This window comes from Malaya genurostris, chromosome 3 (assembly GCF_030247185.1).
Source record: "Malaya genurostris strain Urasoe2022 chromosome 3, Malgen_1.1, whole genome shotgun sequence".
Taxonomy (NCBI): Eukaryota; Metazoa; Arthropoda; class Insecta; order Diptera; family Culicidae; genus Malaya; species Malaya genurostris.
Window position 1 is genome coordinate 69,136,702 of NC_080572.1, and position 9,716 is coordinate 69,146,417.

The 9,716-nt window shown below is 36.5% G+C and overlaps 1 protein-coding gene across 3 annotated transcripts in view; it reads right to left on the reverse strand.

Annotated features, from left to right (window-relative positions):
• LOC131439380 (homeobox protein extradenticle) overlaps positions 1 to 6,948 on the reverse strand; it is a 104,356-nt gene extending 97,408 nt beyond the window's left edge. For 2 of the 3 annotated variants that reach the window (XM_058610305.1, XM_058610304.1), the window contains exon 1: positions 6,427 to 6,948. The gene's annotated coding sequence lies outside the window, so the exon portion shown is untranslated. The remainder of the gene's footprint in view (positions 1 to 6,426) is intronic. The other variant, XM_058610306.1, reaches the window with a different exon arrangement.
• Positions 6,949 to 9,716: the final 2,768 nt, after the last annotated feature.

A 9,716-nucleotide genomic window follows, 5' to 3' on the forward strand; every position in this document is an offset into this window, starting at 1 on the left:
TATTCTAGTTTAAATATGCAATATCTCGGATTGAAATAACTATTTTTTGGTTTGATGGGCAACTGATCATTTTGTTTTATTAAACAATCCAAATTTTAGTAACAGTGTTCGCTTTGACTGATTACTGATCGGCGACAGAAACCTAGCTAAATTCCCACAGCTGTCAAAATAGCGTTTGCAGAAGTGTGGTATTCTCCTGCCGGCTATGCTGTGCAATCACGCCTTGTATATTTTGTGTTTTGTTCTTTCTTGATTTTTTACCTTTCTCATATATAAAGGTTATGCAATGACTGTGAAAACCGACTTTTGAACCGAGGCCGAGTTTCATATACCATTCGACTCAGTTCGTCGAGTACGCAAAATGTCTATGTGTGTATGTATGTGTGTGTGTGTGTATGTGCGTATGTGTGTATGTAACGTTTTTTTGCACTAACTTCTCTCGGAGATGGCTGAACCGATATTCACAAACTTAGATTCAAATTAAAGTTCTTGTGGTCCCATACAACATTCCTGAATATTATTTTTATCCGACTTCCAGTTACGGAATTATGGGGTAGAATGCGCAAAAAATTGTGAAAATAAGTGCACTAACTTTTCTCAGAGATGGCAAAAACGATTCTCACAAAAAAACTATGGGTCTTTTGGACCCATACGAAATTCCTGAATATCATTTGGATCCGGCATTCGGTTCCGGAGTTATCAGTAGACGGTCAAACAAACCGATTTCGGTTATTCTTTTAAGAATCGAAGAAAATTATTTTGAGGAATACCACAGTATTATATATGATAGTATGATTGAAATGAGAAAGGCATCATTACACCATTCGGTGGATTAAAACAGGTTTTTTGTCTTGTCTCATTTAAAATTCATCATCATTCATCAACCATGCACGCACCCGCATATATGGGGCTGATAATCAGGGGAATGTTAAAGTAACCAGTTAGCATCGAAACGCTGCCGCATCTTTTTTCATATACAGATATAGAATTGCCGTTAGAGATATATAAGCTGTACATGCTAATATTTAGCAGTTATAATGCAGAGATTGATTGCTTGATTTCTGCATTAGTAATGTTATTGTAAAACATTGTGTTTACGAATTCAAAGTAGAAAGACCAAAAATGGCCGTGTTAACGGTTTTAAACATATGAAGTTTATTTTCACTTTATCATCAACAACACTGACATGGAGACAATAGTAATTGAAAAAGAAATAACTGTGCTCAGTAAATTTGAATGCACTAAAATGTGTTCATTTCTATCATAAAGTTCAAACGAGAAAATGATGCCTGATCGAAACCCATTCAAATTATTCCAAAAAGTTATTCTTTTTAATAAGTCGTTAGCCAGAATAACAGGAGAAACGAGAATGTGATATCAAAAATATTATTCCATAAAAACGATGGAGTTATTATTGTGTTTCATAAAGTCGAAACCAAAAGTGTGCTGTGGTGCAACGTGAACAATTCTTACATCGCGGATCAAGAAATTGGAAGATTTTCCACCGAAAAGTGTAAATATCGTATCGGAAATATAATTACATTATATTTAATCTAAAGAAGCACTACATGAATATTCACAGCATCAAATCGAAAATGCTTGTACATTTTATGTTAGTGCTATATAACCATAACATGTTTAATATGACTTAACTGCAGTGCTTTTATGGATTTACATTTCAAACGTTTTAGTTACTTCGCTTAGGTGTTGTAAACATTTGACTTTTTGGCAATTCGCAAAGTATAAACGGTAGCGCTATTCGCATTGAAATGCTCAACTGAATTAAAAATGATGCACCACTCAATTATCGTAATGGTTGATTATGGTTATAGTAAACCGTAACCAAATAACGGAGGTTTGAAGTAACGCTGGGGTAGAAATATACCCAACGAGAGTGATCTAGGGCTAAAACTGGTGTAGATTTTTTCACGCTTTAGTAATAATTTGAATTTGAGAACCGAGATGCAGAATTCTGAATTTAAATGAATCATGTGTTTTCACGATCATTTATTATTCCAATAGATACGTACTGTACAAATTCTCACTACAGAACTATACGTTGAACATATTTGTAAAGCATATAAACAGCATGACAAATTACATCTAAGTGGAATGAAAAAGAACACGAAGTCACTGAGTAAGCAAAACTCGTCTAAACGAAAGTAAAAGTTCCACGTGCCGAAAGAAAAATAAATAGGATTTCCGTTTAAAAACCGTCATGCTCTGTTTTTGAACTATCATTGAAGAGGCTCGTAGAAAAACGGAAAGTGTTTTTACGATCGAGGAACATAGGAAGCGGCAAGAACCTGCCGTGTTAAAAGGAGCGAATGTAAAAAAATAACAAATTGAAAAATCATCCTTCTGTAAACAAAAATCGATCTCAGCTTGAAATCTAGTCAAGAACTTCGGACGCTCGTAGTGAAATGTCGATCGCGACAAAGGAGAACTGCTACGGGAGATCTTCAACAAACAGAAGTAACCAAAACGAACCCTCAAGCTGGCTGCCAGCTTGAAACTAAGGGTTCGCAAACAAAGTTTTACCTTTCAGATACGGAAAGGTGTTTTGTTTATGAAAGCTATCCGTTTTGCTTTCACCCCTCATGTTAGCTTGTTGCTATAATTCAGCTAGAATCTGAGGAGACGCGAAATCTTTATTGATTTAGGATGAATGTGTGTCATCTATATTGGACAAAATTTGGTATTTACCATGCCAAGGATATATTACACCAAACACCATAGTGCCTCATTTTACTGTCAATTTTTGAACATTGGTTTTCCTTGTTTCTTGCATGCGTTTTATTCCGATACAAATATTCAATTACCCAATGTTCACTAGATCGTGTGAGTTGAAAGCGCGCCAGAAAATGTCAATATATGTTTGTTCTTAAAACTGACACTGGAAGGTTGATAGTTCCTTTTATCCTTCTCCGGACTGAACAAGTTTGACAGTCATGTGGCATCCGACGGTTAAAAAAGCTTAGCCAAGAATAAATTCACTGGGTTACTACATCCATGTCGTAAAAACGCGACAATTGAAGGAGTTTTTTAACCACTCAGTATCACTTTGTTCAACGAATAGTTTTGTTAGTTCATTCATTGGTGGATGTTGCCTTGAGTGCGATTGATACACAGTCGCGTAGAGTCGGATACAAATCATGAAACATTACTTCTCATAAGACTATGCCTGTTACTGATGATTTTGTAAGCAAATATCATAAAAAATTTCATTATTTAAATCATTTTGCTCATAATATCATTAATAATAGATATGATGTCATGAGAAGACACGTTTCATGATTTTCATAATTTCTTAATCATGGTACTGGCAATGGAATTTTATCCTTGCAGCCGTCGGTTTGTGTATTTTCGTGGTTAGCATCCTGGGACGCAGTTTAATCGTTCAATGTGATGCGTTTTGGATGCAACAAACAAGAACATAATAAGATTTTGGACAAGTCAATATAAGTTTATCTAATAAAAAAAGAAAACGAGAGTAGCAAGACACGAATGAATGATTGGCATAAAGACAGCCTTAGTAATTTTACGAATTTGGCTGTCCGAAGCACGAGAACATGTTCATACCTATCACGATAAACTTTCTGTGCATTCTCGGTAGCCGGTTACCCAGAACAATAAACTTATGACAATATTATTTGGAACTTAGATTTGATGTTTTCCTTTCCGAATGGACCATCATTCGGACGTGGTCGGCGTCGATATTTATCAGCATGCAAAGATCAATGCAATTTGCACAATCTGGAGCAACATGTTATTCCCAAGTATGTTAGTTCTAAATATCATTTTCAACCTCATTTTGATTTGATCAATGACCGTGTAACAACACACGGTCAATTTTTTTTATCCTATGCTATGATCAACGGTTATTGGAAACTGTAACGAAAACAAAACAGCCTACATTTTTTTTACCCAATAAAAAGAAACATTTCTGTCAGGAAAACTTTAATACTAATCATGTGTCAAACCATTTTATCGTTGAATAAACGGAAAACCAAAATTCGACCTCAGCGGTTAAGCAAAAAATCGCTGCTGTTTCCTCACCCGTCGGGTAATCGAATTATCGAAATGATTCGCACGCAACAGTCGGTTTTTTTTTTCCAGCGGTAGTCCTAGCGAAGGCTATGTTTCTTTATTTAGAACGTTTTAACATATTCCAATTCCCTACCGCGTGATTGAAACTACCATCTGGAGGAGCTTGTCTTGGGCCGGATATCCGCTAATCCCAGACTCGTATGACTCCTATGTTGGTACAATTACACTGATCAAGGAGTTGATGCTACTCGTGCAATGTAAAAGAAGAGGAAAAATCAGGCATTCCGAAACACGCAGCTGTCATGCTTCGAAAATGAAATAGCACTACTGATCCGAACAGTTCCATTACAACTGACAAGAAATCAAATTTACATATTAGTTTCCGAATTTGTACGGAATCTGATTTTTTTAATTGATGGTAATGTTTTTACGATAAAAGAAAGTCATTGGAATTTACAATGATAACGTAAAACTCACAAGGAAAACAAGTGTTCTATTACACAACACCGCGCAGTATCTTTCCGTCGATAAGCTCGCTGTGTTCACTAAGTACTTTCGCAAACAACTCGAGTGCTTCGATAAATAATCAATTAAAATCAAATCCTGCAGTTGAGCACTAATAACAAATATTGCCACTTCACAAAGTTCACTAATTTCAAACCTATGGAAGATACATCGCGTTCTAGTGGGTTTCGTGTAAAGCCGACGGCAAATTTCTGTACACGAGTGAGAAAGTGAATCACTCCGAAGAAGATGTAGGAAGCTTCTGGTTGATCACAAACATGGCATGTAGCTCGGAACGACCCGAATCTTATCTAATAATTGGACAATTGTCATTAGTCAGACCGTTCTACCTTCAATTGCTATCAAACATCAATCAGTTTAGCAAACATAAGTAAGCCCGTTCTTCCGTTCGATATGAACATTCAATAATTTTTTTTTGTATAGTGCTGACAGATAAATTACTTCCATCAATTACACCAGGCGATTAGCGTACACGTCAGCCCATATAACATACTCGTTGGTCTGTGCAATGTTCGAAAACGATGCATGATTACTACTATTCACTAATAGAACATTCAGCCTCATTATAATAATTGTTCGGTATCTCCTATAGTCAGGTCCGGTTCTCATAAAGTTTCGCGTTCCTAGGCTGATGGTACTTTCAAATCGCGTCAATGTACCGTTAATATCGCGTCTAAATTACCGTTCCTCATCAGAACACCAGCGTAGCAGTCCCTGTTCATTCGGATCTGTGCTCAGCAGATTCCAACCCGTCGGTCTTCTCGCTACCTTTCTCCCGCTAATTGGATTACAAAACTTAGGACCGGCTTAACCCATTAGGTAAAGCCGTCGCTGGCTATACACATCATTCTACGGGTGGGTGGTACATGGTGTATTTTATTTGTTTGCTTTAAACTTCACTGCATCTTCTCTTAGGCTACCTGCAAGAAGCACTTTGTGCGAAAAGTCAACCTACGATGGTTACTTATCATCGCACCAGTCCAACCGTGAAACATCAGGTAATCGTCTAAGAAGCTGAGAAGTGATCCCTTCGGCCCGTAGATTTTACCACGGCGACTACCTGTCTTCCGTTATTTCCTCTCGTTCTCACTACCCTTTTGCGAAACTTGCTGTGCCTTTTTGTGTGACAGCATAAACAAATAAAATATATTGCTTTATTGCATTGGGCTTGCTCTAGCTATAAAGTTGAACAGTTTATGATCACCTTGGTGGTACTCTATGGGACTGTGGAGCGTCCCGGGCCAGAAATGTACTCTTACGGATCTGTCGAAATGTAATTTATAGATATAAACAAAGAAAGTGCTGCTTCCCGGAGAAGGTCTCGAATGGTGCGGTGCTTTCTGGTTTAAATTATTCATCCATTTTGACTAGTTATTTTTCGTTGCCCCGTCGTCACTTGCTTCATCTTCCTTAAAGCAAGCATTTCGAGAGGGGGAGCGAGATGCGAAGAAGAAAAAGTCAAATATATTTATAGGGGAGTACTGGCGAGCGTGATGAAGTCACCAAGACAAGGATACAACCGCACATTTTATCCGTAAGATACCAACACCAGCTTGAAAAAGTGCTTCGTAAACTTCCTCCAGCAGCAGCCGCTGGCAGGTTCTAAACTGGTCGAACGGTGTTTCATTCACAAGCTAATGTTAGCTGCTACTTATTTCAAGTTATCGCGATGTTTCCCTTTCCATTAGTAACCACTGATCCGACGTTTTCTGAGGTTTTCTCTGATCCAGCACACCAACATTATGATACGGCAGCTTGAATTTACATACGCTCCGAGAATGCTACAGATCTACCAACGCTAATCCGACCCTATCTTCGTGAAGAGAAGAAATGAAGGAACGAAGATTTTACCTTTTTTCACTTTCCTCCAAGCGGCTTCAGCGAAAAAATAATAAATTCTTTCAACAGTTCATAGACCCTAATAACACTCACTCAAAAATGACAGAGATCCAAAAATATATTGACACTTTTGCAACACAACACACAATCCGCTGACAAACGACAGAAACAAACACTTCTTCTTATCGATTCCACTTTGATTCACAAGATTTTTCTTCTTACATCCAGAGGAAAAAAGGTGCTCCGTCAAAGTTGTCTCTAAAAATCTTAAAATTTCACGTATACAGCGTTGAACTTCGACCTTATCGATACACTTAACTAGTAGTATGCATGAGCGTATACACGAATCCCGTAATTAAACGCGATAGAAAAGCCACTTTCAGCGGATGATTTTGGCTTTCTTCATCGCCGAAAAGGCTCAGGCTGCAGCGGACAGTTCGCCCCCGAGGAGTGCTGGCTGAAGTGTTTTAATGGCCGACGCGAAACACACAAAAGATTTTTTTCGACTCCGCACTCTTCTTCACTACGATATTATGCTAGAGTCTTCGCATCAGGAAATGTTCTCGTCCGAGAGCACACCGACGAACGAAAAACGAGAGAACGGGAGAGCGTTTGATCCTAAAAAGAGAGTCCGATGGCGCAGGGTTGTACCAAAGACAGGTGAATGATGTTTCGAGTGCCATCTTTGTTTTCATCACTACAACAGTCAGTTGGAAAGGAAAATGAAGGCTTAGAGCGTGTGCAGCAGTATGGGATTAAATTATGTAGTGACAAAATTATACTTCATACGAAGCTCTTAGCGTGTTCGAAGCAGTGCGTTTTCTTTATTACGACATATTAAAATGTCAACATGCGCATGCACTTCCAGTATTGGAGGTGTGAAGGTAATTCGATTATTTGAGATCAATTTCATCGTAGCCAACAAAAATGTGCTTGACATAAGAATGTTCGATTGAAGTTTGTACATTAATTTCTCATTTTTCTTCTTTCATTTGGTTTCTTCAGAGTATTTTCAGCTCCAATTAAACTGTTTGACTTTGTTGAAATTCTGTGTAAATATAAAATTTACTATAAGCTGGAAACGAGGAGCTCACTACTGCCACCTATTCGATTATTCGCCGCGATCTTTCATTACGTTCCACTTCGTTCCAGAACGATAACAACCCACTTGTACGCGGCGGGCAGATTTCCCCCCAGACGGCTGGCTATGTCTGGCAACAATGCAACAACAGTTTCCGGCAGAGAATTTCGCCTAGCGGTTATTGACGGTTCTTTTCTGTCGGAATCTTGCCATACAAGATTGGCATAACAGTTTTGAATCGGTTCTACATTTTAAGCGCCTTGGCTTTATTTTTTTAATGAAAGATACATATGAAAGACAAAAAGTTATTGCCCTTCATATAAACTAATCATGGAAAATGTTATTGCCAATAACATTGCTTTCTCACTACCAAACATACCCATATTTCAATCTCATTTACCTCGTCTTAAGATTCGTTTTTTGTACGTACATGCGGGATTGACGAATATCAAATGAAGTTGAATAAAAAAAAAAGAAAAAAGAAAGAGGAGGGAAATAAACAAGACACGTACGGCGAGAATGCGAGATTAGGACAGCTAAATTTTTTTTTAATAATGCTAATTTGGATTTGTTAACTCTTATTCCTTTAAAAATGCTTGAACCATAGTTGAAATGGCAATTTTTTTAGTTAAATTCACCAATTCAACGTTATACCATTTCTTTGCTATGTTACACTTCATTATCATTCAACTAATTTTTTAGTTGAGTTAGGAAAATAATATATTGTTACAACAAATATGAATGGTTGAATTCAACAGACGGTGTTCTTAAAATCCAAAAATATTTTTGTTGATTTCAATTGATATTATTAGTTGATTTTAGCAATAATAGCTGTTGATTTTGGTATTAGTTTTAGTGATTACAACTAATTAAAAATGTTGAATGTAACTAAAGTCGTTATTGATATCAACAATTTAATCTATCGTATGGGTTGGACATTACATAGACTCCAAAAAACAATGAAAAAATATTCAACTTTCACAAAGATTGAATGAAACAAAAAATGTGTTTATATACAATAAAACGTCTGTGTGTTTGGCAGCCTTGTCGAGCCAATTTTATTTCTCTCTCCTCTTTCAGAATGCTATCAGGAAACCAAAGCGAAAAAAATGGCGCATGCATTGAAACTGACTTTGTTTCACAGAAAAATACAAAAAATTTATTTTTATCGTGATAACATATATGTTTTTATGTACTAATCGCATTTAAACTAAATTATCTGGACTTTGTCACGGTACATTCACGATACAAGCCTTCAAAGCCAAAATATTCGATGAACAAGTAGAGGAATGCATTTCCGAGCGTTCCATTTTTCTGCAGTTCTTCAGTCAGAAAAAATACAACACGACCGCTAAACTCAATGAATCATTCTGAAAATTTCACAGAATATTCTCAACTAAATTTCGAAGACATTGTCAGGTGGGTTTTTCTTCATCCTGCACCGTTTCCAAGAAAATTTAATTTGAAACGGGAAAATAGCAAAAAAAAACCTACCACTTTACGGTACTGTCCTCCGCCCTTAAATGTTCTTGAACACAACGAATTATTTCTCAGCATAATTCCTTAAGCCCTATTATTGAACTAAACAATAATCGTGTAACCTAATTGCATAGTTAGAAATTGATTTAGAATCTTATAGAAGAGATCCAGTCTAAGGATCTTATAGAAGAGATCCATACTAAAAGTAACAAAAACAATGCAATGCAAATCGTTATGCAGTATCGATTTGAACAAGCTGTTGTCCCACCAGAAAACGCTTCAAAAGATTCGGAGCATAGTATAAATAAGTTGCACAGACTCACATATATAAAATTATCAGATGCAATAAAATGTAGTATTAGAGATAAACTCAAGATAAGCTGATCTGCGATTTTACATGTATCATTTGAATCCTCACTAAACTCGGGTCACCACCAGTTTCAGTTGAATTATCATTTACATCAAAACAACAAGTGTCTTATCATAAAATATATAAAATCTTCTCTAATCGCTGTTTATAAAATGAATAAGTTTGTACGTTCTCTGTCTTGAAAAATATTCTAATATAGAATCGTTTCTTTTGTCCAGATTTATATCTTGAGGTTGTTCGTATCCAAAATTGGTCTTTTAAGTAACTTTGAAATAATCATAATTGACTTTCATTTAAAGGATATTTTCAAAAATTTTGAAATGAAAAATTAGATTAAGTTTGTAATTTGTCGCTGTTTAGTGCATCTATTAT